Source organism: Coregonus clupeaformis, unplaced genomic scaffold (genome assembly GCF_020615455.1).
Source record: "Coregonus clupeaformis isolate EN_2021a unplaced genomic scaffold, ASM2061545v1 scaf0344, whole genome shotgun sequence".
Lineage (NCBI taxonomy): Eukaryota > Metazoa > Chordata > Actinopteri > Salmoniformes > Salmonidae > Coregonus > Coregonus clupeaformis.
The window spans coordinates 26864-43455 of record NW_025533799.1 but is presented as its reverse complement, the minus strand read 5'-3'; the positions used below and the strand labels follow the sequence as shown (position 1 = coordinate 43455).

General features: G+C 46.0%; 1 long non-coding RNA gene across 1 annotated transcript; it reads left to right on the top strand.

Annotated features, from left to right (window-relative positions):
- The first annotated feature begins 14476 nt into the window (after positions 1–14476).
- On the top strand, positions 14477–15912 carry LOC123484511. The gene is made up of 3 exons (XR_006658558.1): positions 14477–14505; positions 14653–14711; positions 15852–15912. It is a non-coding gene; the product is annotated as an uncharacterized LOC123484511 (long non-coding RNA).
- Positions 15913–16592: the final 680 nt, after the last annotated feature.

Genomic DNA, 16592 nt, shown 5'->3' with positions numbered 1-16592 from the left:
GACCAGAGAATGACACCATATTCCCTATATAGTGCACTACTTTAGACCAGAGAATGACACCCTATTCCCTATATAGTGCACTACTTTAGACCAGAGAATGGCACCCTATTCCCTATATAGTGCACTACTTTAGCCCAGAGTAGAATAGGGTGCGATTTGAGACGACCTACGGTGAAGATGTGCAGAGTGCAGAGTTACCTACCTCCTGGTGAGGAGACAGGACAGAGAGGAGCAGCACAGACAAACTCATCCCTCTGTCTCCCCTCTCTGTCATGGGGGTCCAGACTCATCCCTCTGTCTCCCTCTCTGTCATGGTGGGGTCCAGACTCATCCCTCTGTCTCCCTCTCTGTCATGGTGGGGTCCAGACTCAACCCTCTGTCTCCCTCTCTGTCATGGTGGGGTCCAGACTCATCCCTCTGTCTCCCTCTCTGTCATGGTGGGGTCCAGACTCATCCCTCTGTCTCCCTCTCTGTCATGGTGGGGTCCAGACTCAACCCTCTGTCTCCCTCTCTGTCATGGGGGGGTCCAGACTCATCCCTCTGTCTCCCTCTCTGTCATGGTGGGGTCCAGACTCATCCCTCTGTCTCCCTCTCTGTCATGGTGGGGTCCAGACTCATCCCTCTGTCTCCCTCTCTGTCATGGGGGGTCCAGACTCATCCCTCTGTCTCCCTCTCTGTCATGGGGGGGTCCAGACTCATCCCTCTGTCTCCCTCTCTGTCATGGTGGGGTCCAGACTCATCCCTCTGTCTCCCTCTCTGTCATGGTGGGGTCCAGACTCATCCCTCTGTCTCCCTCTCTGTCATGGGGGGTCCAGACTCATCCCTCTGTCTCCCTCTCTCGTCATGGTGGGGTCCAGACTCATCCCTCGGTCTCCCTCTCTGTCATGGGGGGTCCAGACTCATCCCTCTGTCTCCCTCTCTGTCATGGTGGGGTCCAGACTCATCCCTCTGTCTCCCTCTCTGTCATGGTGGGGTCCAGACTCATCCCTCTGTCTCCCTCTCTGTCATGGTGGGGTCCAGACTCATCCCTCTGTCTCCCTCTCTGTCATGGTGGGGTCCAGACTCATCCCTCTGTCTCCCTCTCTGTCATGGTGGGGTCCAGACTCATCCCTCGGTCTCCCTCTCTGTCATGGTGGGGTCCAGACTCATCCCTCTGTCTCCCTCTCTGTCATGGTGGGGTCCAGACTCATCCCTCTGTCTCCCTCTCTGTCATGGTGGGGTCCAGACTCATCCCTCTGTCTCCCTCTCTGTCATGGGGGGGTCCAGACTCATCCCTCTGTCTCCCTCTCTGTCATGGTGGGGTCCAGACTCATCCCTCGGTCTCCCTCTCTGTCATGGTGGGGTCCAGACTCATCCCTCGGTCTCCCTCTCTGTCATGGGGGGTCCAGACTCATCCCTCGGTCTCCCTCTCTGTCATGGTGGGGTCCAGACTCATCCCTCTGTCTCCCTCTCTGTCAAGGTGGGGTCCAGACTCATCCCTCGGTCTCCCTCTCTGTGATGGTGGGGTCCAGACTCAACACCAGGCATCTGGACACAGTGGAGAGGGAAAGGTTATAGCAGTGAGGATAAGATACTCATATTAGTTTTTAAAAATGCAGGTTTGAGAGAAGTTCCCTGAATGCATGCAAGGGGCTGATATAGTGCACTATATAACTAATAGGATGCCATTTGGGATGCTGGCCAGAGCTTCACTCAAAATGAGTGGGCTATCTCCTGAGTGCCTTACAGGGCAATTACGGTCATGGCTATCTCCTGAGTGCCTTACAGGGCAGTTAGGGTCATGGCTATCTCCTGAGTGCCGTACAGGGCAGTTAGGGTCATGGCTATCTCCTGAGTGCCGTACAGGGCAGTTAGGGTCATGGCTATCTCCTGAGTGCCTTACAGGGCAGTTAGGGTCATGGGTATCTCCTGAGTGCCTTACAGGGCAGTTAGGGTCATGGGTATCTCCTGAGTGCCGTACAGGGCAGTTAGGGTCATGGGTATCTCCTGAGTGCCTTACAGGGCAGTTAGGGTCATGGCTATCTCCTGAGTGCCGTACAGGGCAGTTAGGGTCATGGCTATCTCCTGAGTGCCGTACAGGGCAGTTAGGGTCATGGCTATCTCCTGAGTGCCGTACAGGGCAGTTAGGGTCATGGCTATCTCCTGAGTGCCTTACAGGGGCAGTTAGGGTCATGGCTATCTCCTGAGTGCCTTACAGGGCAGTTAGGGTCATGGCTATCTCCTGAGTGCCGTACAGGGCAGTTAGGGTCATGGTTACCCCCTGCAGACAGAGAGTTAACATTTAGAGGGGAGGAGGTTGTGTTGCAGAGAGAAGGGAGGATTAAGTTTTATTCAGCGTCCAGGGGGCTTTTTGGAGTCTTATTCTGGATGGGTTTCTGCTGACGGAGACAGTTTGCTCTTTGTAAGACAGTATCTGCTTTTATATACAACAGAGGGAATGTCAATGATCTGGCGCTCAAAGAAAACAAATGACAGAGGATTGTGCTCTCTGGCTGGACATTTGATAGCCACTGCTTTGCTTTTCAGCATGCTGGAGGAATTAAACCATTAATTTCATTCAATGAGATGGTAGCAGCTTATCCACCCACACACTAACTCTGTCTCTCTGTCTCTTTCTTTCATACACACTAAACACACACCAGCTCTCTCTCACTCTCTCTCTCACACACAAGCTGCTTGCAATGTTACCACAAGATGTCACTCAAACTTAAGAAACCTACAATGAAGCTGAATGCTGAATTCGTTGTAATTACAGGATCATAGCTTGAATTGATTGAACATAAAAACTCTTCCACGATTAATGCATAAGTTCCAGGACATTTCAGTTAATATATTACCAAATTCAACAGGCAGTGTGACCAGTGAGTAAAACTCAGTTAACCTTTGAATAAGCGGTTCGCAATTTGATTGCGCCTGCGCGTGATTTTGAACGGAACGAGTTTCCGTAGTTATAGTAAACATGGCGTCCGACAGTGATAGCGACCAGGATTTTGTTACTTTTGGAACCCCGTTAGAACCGCTGGAAGAAGGTAACATACGTTTCTACTTTGTATATGCCATTAATGCAGCCATTTAATAGTTATTGTGAGGGAAAGAATGGTCAAAGTGGTCTCCACGAGTTGCTGGTATCGCCTCCATGTCTCTGTTAAAGCTAGCTAGTTAGCCATGTTAGCACGGTCTCGTTTAGCCCAACAGACAGGGTTTACAGTTGATCACTTGTAAGTGCAGTAATCATAACAGTAAAACACCCTGTCTCAAACTAAGACCTTATTCATCCATTCGTTAGACGAGTTCTAATCGCTTGCCACGCTGACATGTCTGTACCTTTAGTTTAGCGACACTTTCCCCCACGTCGGTAGGGACAGTATATCCGTAATCTGTAGACTGTTCCTATTATTTGGGCATCATTTACATTAACGAGCAGTGCACAATAATGTCTTGAATTCGGTTTTTAAATACTACTCCGGACGACTCGCTCTCCGTAACCAATGTGAGTAAAACATTTAAACGTGTTAACATTCACAAGGCCAGACGGATTACCAGGACGCGGTCAGAGCATGCGCTGACATTTTCAAGCGTCTTCATTGACATTTTCAAACTCTCCCTGACCCTGTCTGTAATACATGTTTCAAGCAGACCACCATAGTCCCTGTGCCCAAGAACACCAAGGTAACCTGTCTAAATGACTATCGCCCTGTAGCACTCACATCTGCAGCCATTAAATGCTTTGAAAGGCTGGTCATTGCAACACCATCATCCCAGACACCCTGGACCCCAACCAATTCACATACCGCCCCAACAGATCCACCGATGACTCAATCTCTATTGCCCTTTCCCACTTGGACAAAAGGAACACCTACGTGAGAATGCTGTTCATTGACTGCAGCTCAGCGTTCAACACCATAGTGCCCTCCAAACTCATCACTAAGCTAAGGACCCTGGGATTGAACACCTCCCTCTGCAACTGGATCCTGGACTTCCTGATGGGACGCCCCCAGGTGGTAAGGGTAGACAACAAGACATCAGCGTGGTCCTCTGTAGCTCAGCTGGTAGAGCACGGCGCTTGTAACGCCAAGGTAGTGGGATCGATCCCCGGGACCAGCCATACACAAAAACAAAAAAATATGTATGCACGCATGACTGTAAGTCGCTTTGGATAAAAGCGTCTGCTAAATGGCTTATTATTATTATTATCTGCCACGCTGACCTTCAACACAGGGGCCCCTCAGGGGTGTGTGCTTAGTCCCCTCCTGTACTCCCTGTTCACTCATGACTGCTGGAGCCACACCCTATTGGAGAAGCATCCAACTATAGATGATGTGCGCTGATGCCGCCTGGTCTGCGACTCTCAAAGCACATGCGCGTTCGTGTCAGATGGTATTTCTGCGTGTCAGATGATATTTCTGCGTGTCAGATGGTATTTCTGCATCTCAGATGGTATTTCTGCATCTCAGATGGTATTTCTGCGTGTCAGATGGTATTTCTGCGTCTCAGATGGTATTTCTGTGTCACCTGTAGACTTTTGTTGGTCGCGTGTATCGCGTGAGTCACTAGCTCTGGTCCAGGGCGTCAGCGTGCTAGGAACATATCAGCTCACTAGCTCTGGTCCAGGGCGTCAGCGTGGTAGGCGAATATCAGTCGGCTCACTAGCTCTGGTCCAGGGCGTCAGCGTGCTAGGAACATATCAGCTCACTAGCTCTGGTCCAGGGCGTCAGCGTGCTAGGAACATATCAGCTCACTAACTCTGGTCCAGGGCGTCAGCGTGGTAGGCGAATATCAGTCGGCTCACTAGCTCTGGTCCAGGGCTTCAGTGTGCTAGGCGAATATCAGTCGGCTCTGGTCCAGGGTGTTATGTTAACCACTGTTGCTTGTGCAGCTAGCTAGTTCACACAAGCTAGCTAGCTAGTACACACTAGCTAGTACAACACTAGCTAGCTACTACACACTAGCTAGTACTTAGCTTCTAATTCTAAATGTAATTTCACCAACCTGGCACCATTCATCCTGTGTAACCTGATATGTCTCCCTATTGGCTGGGTCTGGTCTGCTTAGTTCATTGACTGTACATGAACCAGAACAAATGAGGGAGTGGGATGTCTTTATATATTTATTTATATTTATATTTATATTATTATTATTATATGTCTCACTTCCACTTCCGTCTCTGGCGAGAACACATCATCCATGTAGGGTAGCGTCTGAAAACTGGATTTAATACTTTCTTGTAAACTTCTCGGTAATGTAAGTGATGCAGAATTAATAAGAACCATCTAATGATTATGGATATACCTTCCGACATGGGAAAATGCCACTAAGCAAACAGGTAGCTCGTCGACCTATTTGGGCAATAATTTCTCTTTCTGGTCGACCTGGTTCTGGTCTACAGAAATCAGAGATAGTGTCTTGTAGTTTTGATGTCACTTCTTTGTCTAGTGCTTCTAAAAAAGGGCATTTCCTAAGTGTTACTCTACAATATCATTGCTGCTGATGTTTTGATCACCTGTGTAGATGAGCCTCTGAGGAAACCTATCCCGGTGCATGAGCAGACCGTGAAGGATGAGAAGGGTCGCTACCAGAGGTTCCATGGAGCCTTCACCGGCGGATTCTCTGCTGGGTACTTCAACACCGTGGGGACCAAAGAAGGTTGGTCATGCTGTGGCAAAGGAGTGGAACTCTCACACACACACACAATTACTCACACACACACACAATTACTCACACACTATCTCTCTCTTTCTCTCTCTCTCACACTCACTCACTCACTCAGACAGACAGAGAGTAGCATGTAGGCCTATTAATGTGATCATGTGACGTTTAACGGGTTCTTTCTAGGGCTGGGAGTTCATACCATATTATCACCATACTGAGGGACCTCACCATACCATATTATCACCATACTGAGGGACCTCACCATACCATATTATCACCATACTGAGGGACCTCACCATATTATCACCATACTGAGGGACCTCACCATACCATATTATCACCATACTGAGGGACCTCACCATATTATCACCATACTGAGGGACCTCACCATACCATATTATCACCATACTGAGGGACCTCACCATACCATATTATCACCATACTGAGGGACCTCACCATACCATATTATCACCATACTGAGGGACCTCACCATACCATATTATCACCATACTGAGGGACCTCACCATACCATATTATCACCATACTGAGGACCTCACCATACCATATTATCACCATACTGAGGGACCTCACCATACCATATTATCACCATACTGAGGGACCTCACCATACCATATTATCACCATACTGAGGACCTCACCATACCATATTATCACCATACTGAGGGACCTCACCATACCATATTATCACCATACTGAGGGACCTCACCATACCATATTATCACCACACTGAGGGACCTCACCATATTATCACTATACTGAGGACCTCACCATACCATATTATCACCATACTGAGGGACCTCACCATACCATATTATCACCATACTGAGGGACCTCACCATACCATATTATCACCATACTGAGGGACCTCACCATACCATATTATCACCATACTGAGGGACCTCACCATACCATATTATCACCATACTGAGGGACCTCACCATACCATATTATCACCACACTGAGGGACCTCACCATACCATATTATCACCATACTGAGGGACCTCACCATACCATATTATCACCATACTGAGGGACCTCACCATACCATATTATCACCATACTGAGGGACCTCACCATACCATATTATCACCACACTGAGGGACCTCACCATACCATATTATCACCATACTGAGGGACCTCACCATACCATATTACCACCATACTGAGGGACCTCACCATAATTTATCACCATACTGAGGGACCTCACCATATTATCACCATACTGAGGGGACCTCACCATACCATATTATCACCATACTGAGGGACCTCACCATACCATATTATCACCATACTGAGGGACCTCACCATACCATATTATCACCATACTGAGGGACCTCACCATACCATATTATCACCATACTGAGGGACCTCACCATACCATATTATCACCATACTGAGGGACCTCACCATACCATATTATCACCATACTGAGGGACCTCACCATACCATATTATCACCACACTGAGGGACCTCACCATACCATATTATCACCATACTGAGGGACCTCACCATACCATATTATCACCATACTGAGGGACCTCACCATACCATATTATCACCATACTGAGGGACCTCACCATACCATATTATCACCACACTGAGGGACCTCACCATACCATATTATCACCATACTGAGGGACCTCACCATACCATATTACCACCATACTGAGGGACCTCACCATATTATCACCATACTGAGGGACCTCACCATATTTATCACCATACTGAGGGACCTCACCATACCATATTATCACCATACTGAGGGACCTCACCATACCATATTATCACCATACTGAGGACCTCACCATACCATATTATCACCATACTGAGGGACCTCACCATACCATATTATCACCATACTGAGGGACCTCACCATACCATATTATCACCATACTGAGGGACCTCACCATACCATATTATCACCATACTGAGGGACCTCACCATACCATATTATCACCACACTGAGGGACCTCACCATACCATATTATCACCATACTGAGGGACCTCACCATACCATATTATCACCATACTGAGGGACCTCACCATACCATATTATCACCATACTGAGGGACCTCACCATACCATATTATCACCACACTGAGGGACCTCACCATACCATATTATCACCATACTGAGGGACCTCACCATACCATATTACCACCATACTGAGGGACCTCACCATATTATCACCATACTGAGGGACCTCACCATATTATCACCATACTGAGGGACCTCACCATACCATATTATCACCATACTGGGGGACCTCACCATACCATATTATCACCATACTGAGGGACCTCACCACACCATATTATCACCATACTGAAGGACCTCACCACACCATATTATCACCATACTGAGGGACCTCACCATACCATATTATCACCATACTGAGGGACCTCACCATATTATCACCATACTGAGGGACCTCACCTTACCATATTATCACCATACTGAGGGACCTCACCATACCATATTATCACCATACTGAGGGACCTCACCATACCATATTATCACCATACTGAGGGACCTCACCATACCATATTATCACCATACTGAAGGACCTCACCATACCATATTATCACCATACTGAGGGACCTCACCATACCATATTATCACCATACTGAAGGACCTCACCATACCATATTATCACCATACTGAGGGACCTCACCATATTATCACCATACTGAGGGACCTCACCATACCATATTATCACCATACTGAGGGACCTCACCATATTATCACCATACTGAGGGACCTCACCATACCATATTATCACCATACTGAGGGACCTCACCATATTATCACCATACTGAGGGACCTCACCATACCATATTATCACCATACTGAAGGACCTCACCACACCATATTATCACCATACTGAGGGACCTCACCATACCATATTATCACCACACTGAGGGACCTCACCATACCATATTATCACCATACTGAAGGACCTCACCACACCATATTATCACCATACTGAGGGACCTCACCATACCATATTATCACCACACTGAGGGACCTCACCATACCATATTATCACCATACTGAGGGACCTCACCATATTATCACCATACTGAGGGACCTCACCATATTATCACCATACTGAGGGACCTCACCATATTATCACCGTACCGAGGGACCTCACCATACCATATTATTACCATACTGAGGGACCTCACCATACCATATTATCACCATACTGAAGGACCTCACCACACCATATTATCACCATACTGAGGGACCTCACCATATTATCACCATACTGAGGGGACCTCACCATATTATCACCATACTGAGGGACCTCACCATACCATATTATCACCATACTGAGGGACCTCACCATACCATATTATCACCATACTGAGGGACCTCACCATATTATCACCATACTGAGGGACCTCACCATACCATATTATCACCATACTGAGGGACCTCACCATACCATATTATCACCATACTGAGGACCTCACCATATTATCACCATACTGAGGGACCTCACCATACCATATTACCACCATACTGAGGGACCTCACCATATTATCACCATACTGAGGGACCTCACCATACCATATTATCACCATACTGAGGGACCTCACCATACCATATTATCACCATACTGAGGGACCTCACCATACCATATTATCACCATACTGAGGGACCTCACCATACCATATTATCACCATACTGAGGGACCTCACCATACCATATTATCACCATACTGAGGACCATACCATATTATCACCATACTGAGGGACCTCACCATACCATATTATCACCATACTGAGGGGACCTCACCATATTATCACCATACTGAGGGACCTCACCATACCATATTATCACCATACTGAGGACCTCACCATACCATATTATCACCATACTGAGGGACCTCACCATACCATATTATCACCATACTGAGGACCTCACCATACCATATTATCACCATACTGAGGACCTCACCATACCATATTATCACCATACTGAGGGACCTCACCATACCATATTATCACCATACTGGGGGACCTCACCATACCATATTATCACCATACTGAGGGACCTCACCATACCATATCATCACCATACTGAGGGACCTCACCATACCATATTATCACCATACTGAGGGACCTCACCATACCATATTATCACCATACTGAGGGACCTCACCATACCATATTATCACCATACTGAGGGGGACCTCACCATACCATATTACCACCATACTGAGGGACCTCACCATACCATATTATCACCATACTGAGGGACCTCACCATACCATATTATCACCATACTGAGGGACCTCACCATATTATCACCATACTGAGGGACCTCACCATACCATATTATCACCATACTGAGGGACCTCACCATACCATATTATCACCATACTGAGGACCTCACCATACCATATTATCACCATACTGAGGGACCTCACCATACCATATTATCACCATACTGAGGGACCTCACCATACCATATTATCACCACACTGAGGGACCTCACCATACCATATTATCACCATACTGAGGGACCTCACCACACCATATTATCACCATACTGAGGGACCTCACCATACCATATTATCACCATACTGAGGGACCTCACCATACCATATTATCACCATACTGAGGGACCTCACCATACCATATTATCACCATACTGAGGGACCTCACCATATTATCACCACACTGAGGGACCACACCATATTATCACCATACTGAGGGACCTCACCATACCATATTATCACCATACTGAGGGACCTCACCATATTATCACCATACTGAGGACCTCACCATACCATATTATCACCATACTGAGGGACCTCACCATACCATATTATCACCATACTGAGGGACCTCACCATACCATATTATCACCATACTGAGGGACCTCACCATACCAAATTATCACCATACTGAGGGACCTCACCATACCATATTATCACCACACTGAGGTACTGATACGATATGTATTGCGATTCTCACGATTGTATATGTATTGTAATTCAATACTGCCATTTTATTGCTATTTGATGTTCCAAACGTATTGCTCACTATATGTCTGCTGTAGAGAGATGAGAGAGAGCCATGAGAAAATCAGTTTTCATCAGTCATGGAAATATAAGTGCTGAAAACATGTTGGCTCACTATTTAAAAAGAAGATGGAGAACAAACTGTTGGATGAAAAATACTGGACTTTGGACTAGTGCTAGCTAACGCTAGCTAACGCTACCTACCTTTTTGATGTAGATTTTATTTTATTTTTACAAATTGATAATTGGAGTAAAATATCGATATAATATATTCCCCTCCAAAAGATATTGCTATATGTAACTGTATGAATCACTGCTTGATTCCCATTGCAGGGTGGACACCATCAACATTTGTATCATCCAGGCAGCAGAAAGCAGGCAGACAGAACGCCAGGCCGGAGGACTTCATGGATGAGGAGGTAGCCCTGCAAAACATCCTCATATTATCTCATCAACAACAGGACTGATCACGCTAACTATTTCCCTTTCATGTCATGGTTGAGGAGGTACCTAGAATCTGAAAGGGAACACATTATATATTCTAGAGACCACAGTGTGGTTGAGGAGGTACCTAGAATCTGAAAGGGAACACATTATATATTCTAGAGACCACGGCGTGGTTGAGGAGGTACCTAGAATCTGAAAGAGAACACATTATATATTCTAGAGACCACAGCGTGGATGAGGAGGTCCCTAGAATCTGAAAGAGAACACATTATATATTCTGGAGACCACAGCGTGGATGAGGAGGTATCTGGAATCTGAAAGAGAACACATTATATATTCTAGAGACCACAGCGTGGATGAGGAGGTACCTGGAATCTGAAAGAGAACACATTATATATTCTAGAGACCACAGCGTGGATGAGGAGGTACCTGGAATCTGAAAGAGAACACATTATATATTCTAGAGACCACAGCGTGGTTGAGGAGGTACCTGGACTCTGAAAGAGAACACATTATATATTCTAGAGACCACAGCGTGGATGAGGAGGTACCTGGAATCTGAAAGAGAACACATTATATATTCCAGAGACCACAGCGTGGATGAGGAGGTACCTGGAATCTGAAAGGGAACACATTATATATTCCAGAGACCACAGCGTGGATGAGGAGGTACCTGGACTCTGAAAGAGAACACATTATATATTCTAGAGACCACAGCGTGGATGAGGAGGTACCTGGAATCTGAAAGGGAACACATTATATATTCTAGAGACCACAGCATGGATGAGGAGGTACCTGGAATCTGAAAGGGAACACATTATATATTCTAGAGACCACAGCGTGGATGAGGAGGTACCTGGAATCTGAAAGAGAACACATTATATATTCTAGAGACCACAGCGTGGATGAGGAGGTATCTGGAATCTGAAAGGGAACACATTATATATTCTAGAGACCACAGCGTGGATGAGGAGGTACCTGGAATCTGAAAGGGAACACATTATATATTCCAGAGACCACAGCGTGGATGAGGAGGTACCTGGAATCTGAAAGGGAACACATTATATATTCCAGAGACCACAGCGTGGATGAGGAGGTACCTGGACTCTGAAAGAGAACACATTATATATTCCAGAGACCACAGCGTGGATGAGGAGGTATCTGGAATCTGAAAGGGAACACATTATATATTCCAGAGACCACAGCGTGGATGAGGAGGTACCTGGAATCTGAAAGAGAACACATTATATATTCTAGAGACCACAGCGTGGATGAGGCGGTACCTGGACTCTGAAAGAGAACACATTATATATTCCAGAGACCACAGCGTGGATGAGGAGGTATCTGGAATCTGAAAGGGAACACATTATATATTCCAGAGACCACAGCGTGGATGAGGAGGTACCTGGAATCTGAAAGGGAACACATTATATATTCCAGAGACCACAGCGTGGATGAGGAGGTACCTGGAATCTGAAAGGGGAACACATTATATATTCCAGAGACCACAGCGTGGATGAGGAGGTACCTGGAATCTGAAAGAGAACACATTATATATTCTAGAGACCACAGCGTGGATGAGGAGGTACCTGGAATCTGAAAGGGAACACATTATATATTCTAGAGACCACAGCGTGGATGAGGAGGTACCTGGAATCTGAAAGGGAACACATTATATATTCCAGAGACCACAGCATGGATGAGGAGGTACCTGGAATCTGAAAGGGAACACATTATATATTCTAGAGACCACAGCGTGGATGAGGAGGTACCTGGAATCTGAAAGAGAACACATTATATATTCCAGAGACCACAGCGTGGATGAGGAGGTACCTGGAATCTGAAAGAGAACACATTATATATTCCAGAGACCACAGCGTGGATGAGGAGGTATCTGGAATCTGAAAGGGAACACATTATATATTCCAGAGACCACAGCGTGGATGAGGAGGTACCTGGAATCTGAAAGGGAACACATTATATATTCCAGAGACCACAGCGTGGATGAGGAGGTACCTGGAATCTGAAAGGGAACACATTATATATTCCAGAGACCACAGCGTGGATGAGGAGGTACCTGGAATCTGAAAGAGAACACATTATATATTCTAGAGACCACAGCGTGGATGAGGAGGTACCTGGAATCTGAAAGGGAACACATTATATATTCTAGAGACCACAGCGTGGATGAGGAGGTACCTGGAATCTGAAAGGGAACACATTATATATTCTAGAGACCACAGCATGGATGAGGAGGTACCTGGAATCTGAAAGGGAACACATTATATATTCTAGAGACCACAGCGTGGATGAGGAGGTACCTGGAATCTGAAAGGGGAACACATTATATATTCCAGAGACCACAGCGTGGATGAGGAGGTACCTGGAATCTGAAAGGGAACACATTATATATTCCAGAGACCACAGCGTGGATGAGGAGGTACCTGGAATCTGAAAGGGAACACATTATATATTCCAGAGACCACAGCGTGGATGAGGAGGTACCTGGAATCTGAAAGGGAACACATTATATATTCCAGAGACCACAGCGTGGATGAGGAGGTACCTGGAATCTGAAAGGGAACACATTATATATTCCAGAGACCACAGCGTGGATGAGGAGGTACCTGGAATCTGAAAGGGAACACATTATATATTCCAGAGACCACAGCGTGGATGAGGAGGTACCTGGACTCTGAAAGAGAACACATTATATATTCTGGAGACCACAGCGTGGTTGAAAGAAGAACATTCTCAGGACAGCAACCTTTTCCCTCCTGGACCAACATGATTGTACAACATCTGATGTAACACGTGTTTTTATCTCCTCAGGACCTGGGTGAGCACGGCATCGCCCCCAGACAGATCATCACTACGGCTGACTTTGCCTCAGGCAGGAAGGATGTGATCGGGGACAAGGCCAGAGCCATCACCTCTCTTTCAGCCCCTATCCCCGGGGACACTGTCCTGGAAGACCTGGTGGCTCCGGCTAGGTAACTGAACAGACTTGATGTGGTCACTCTGGGGCCCCGTATGTATCAAGTGTCTTAACAGTAGGAGTGCTTTTCTAGAATCAGGTCGTCTCTGTCCATGGTAATGATTCATTATGATCTCAATTGGCCTTAACTGATCCTAGATCAGCGGTACTACACTTGAGACTCTTTGACACAGCCCCTGGTATTCAACTAGCTAAATGTAGTTGCGGTTTGCCTCATATTGCTGCTAGGCTGACTGACCTTTGTTTACACCTGGCAGGTCCTCCATGGGGGTGGAGTTACTGGGGAGGATGGGCTGGAAGGATGGCCAGGGGGTTGGGCCAAGGGGTGAAGAGGAGACTGTGCAAGCAGGAAGCAGGTGGGTTGCACTTGCCACCGACTTTTCAAAGAAGTTAATGTTGTAGGCTAATACGTGTTATAGACTGTACAGATGGACTCTACTCTCACAAAGGAGTATTTTACTTGTGAATAAAATCATTCTAAAATGGTTCTTTCTCTATTCCAGATCCTGCAACAAGGGTGTTGGGCTCTGCCTTGCCTCCCAACGGTTCATCAGAATCACGGGTAGCCATTCCTCAGAATATTCATATTGTCTCGCATCTCGTCACCTGCTCTTAAAACTAGAGTCCAGCTCTACATTAAGAACGTTTAATGTTAGGTGGATGGCTGTATAAAACATATCTTCATGAGAGGGCCATGAACAGAACCTACTAATGCCCTATTCTGTTAGAAAGCTCGTATTTATTTGATTAATTATTTATCTATGATTTGTATGGACTTTTTTGCACTAGTATGCGCTGCTATAGTAAATAGTATGAAAACACTACATCCTAGATTTTTCATTTTCAAATGTAATTTGCTATGAACAACCTATTCGTGAAAAATAGGGGAACACGGCTTGCATTTTTTTGGTTAATGATCTACGTCACAATCAACTTTACAACTGACATGCTAAAAGAATAATCATATTATAATAATATATGCCAGGTGGCCCTGGGAATCAAACCCGACAACCCTGGCGGTGCAAGCACCATGCACAACCAACCAACTGAGCCATACAGGACCACCACTATAAGAAGATATAACAAGCTAGAACATGCTAGAAGGTTTCAGATGCATTATTAATGTTGTAACTGTCTATATAACTAGCGGTCAGGGAAAAGCCGACTGATTTCCCGGTGCACTGCTTTAATTCGTTGCTGTCTCTTCCCCTGTGAACGTAACACAGAGTTGGCTGGCAACTCTACGGATTCATCAGTCTCAGCTTTAATCTAATATAAAGTTTTGTCCCTCAGTGATTTCCCATGTTTTTTTACCTTTCCATTCGATATGAATGGACGTGTGTTGTAGAACAAAGGGAACTACTTCCTATCACTGCAGTAGACTCTCAGCTTAGCAGCGATATTAACAGTCCGATCAGCAAATTAGTGTTAAGGCGGGACCCCCCCGAGCCTCCAATGGCTGTGGATATGTCACCCGAGGCCAACTGAATTGAAGCAGGGAAGCCGGGGCTGTCAGCCAGAACAATCACGGCGAATTGGCCTTACAGAACTTTATTTATAAGCTAATTACCTTGATATACCTTGATAAAACAATCAAATTATAACGAATGTTCCCTAAATAGGCGACTTAACATTTACCCCCTACCCATCATTGCAAAGATAAATGTGATTGATTGATCCATTCCCTACTGTTAAACCGCAGGACGAGGAGGATGATGAGTTCGTCCCTGAGAATGTGACCTTCGCTCCTAAAGACGTGACCCTATAGACTTCACCCCCTAAAGTGGACCTCCATGGTCTGGGGTACTGGGGTCTGAACCCCCTGGCGGCCCTCAGGGGAGGTCCCGGGGCGGGAAACATCAACCTGTTCACCATGGACTCAGACAGGACCACCAACCTGTTTGGAGAGGACAGGAAGGGACAGAGACGCAGGGGAGGAGTGGCAGGACAGGTAGGCATACGGGTGTCTCTCATTGTTTGTTTAGTAGTTCAGGTCTGTGACTTGTAATCTGCTTGTAATAGTAGGGAAAACACTGTCTGACTGTTGTCAGCTCTAATAGTAGGGAAAACACTATCTGACTGTTGTCAGCTCTAATAGTAGGGAAAACACTGTCTGACTGTTGTGTCAGCTCTAATATTAGGGAAAACACTGTCTGACTGTTGTCAGCTCTAATAGTAGGGAAAACACTGTCTGGCTGTTGTCAGCTCTAATAGTAGGGACAACACTGTCTGACTGTTGTGTCAGCTCTAATAGTAGGGAAAACACTGTCTGACTGTTGTCAGCTCTAATAGTAGGGAAAACACTGTCTGACTGTTGTCAGCTCTAATAGTAGGGACAACACTGTCTGACTGTTGTCAGCTCTAATAGTAGGGACAACACTGTCTGACTGTTGTCAGCTCTAATAGTAGGGAAAACACTGTCTGACTGTTGTCAGCTCTAATA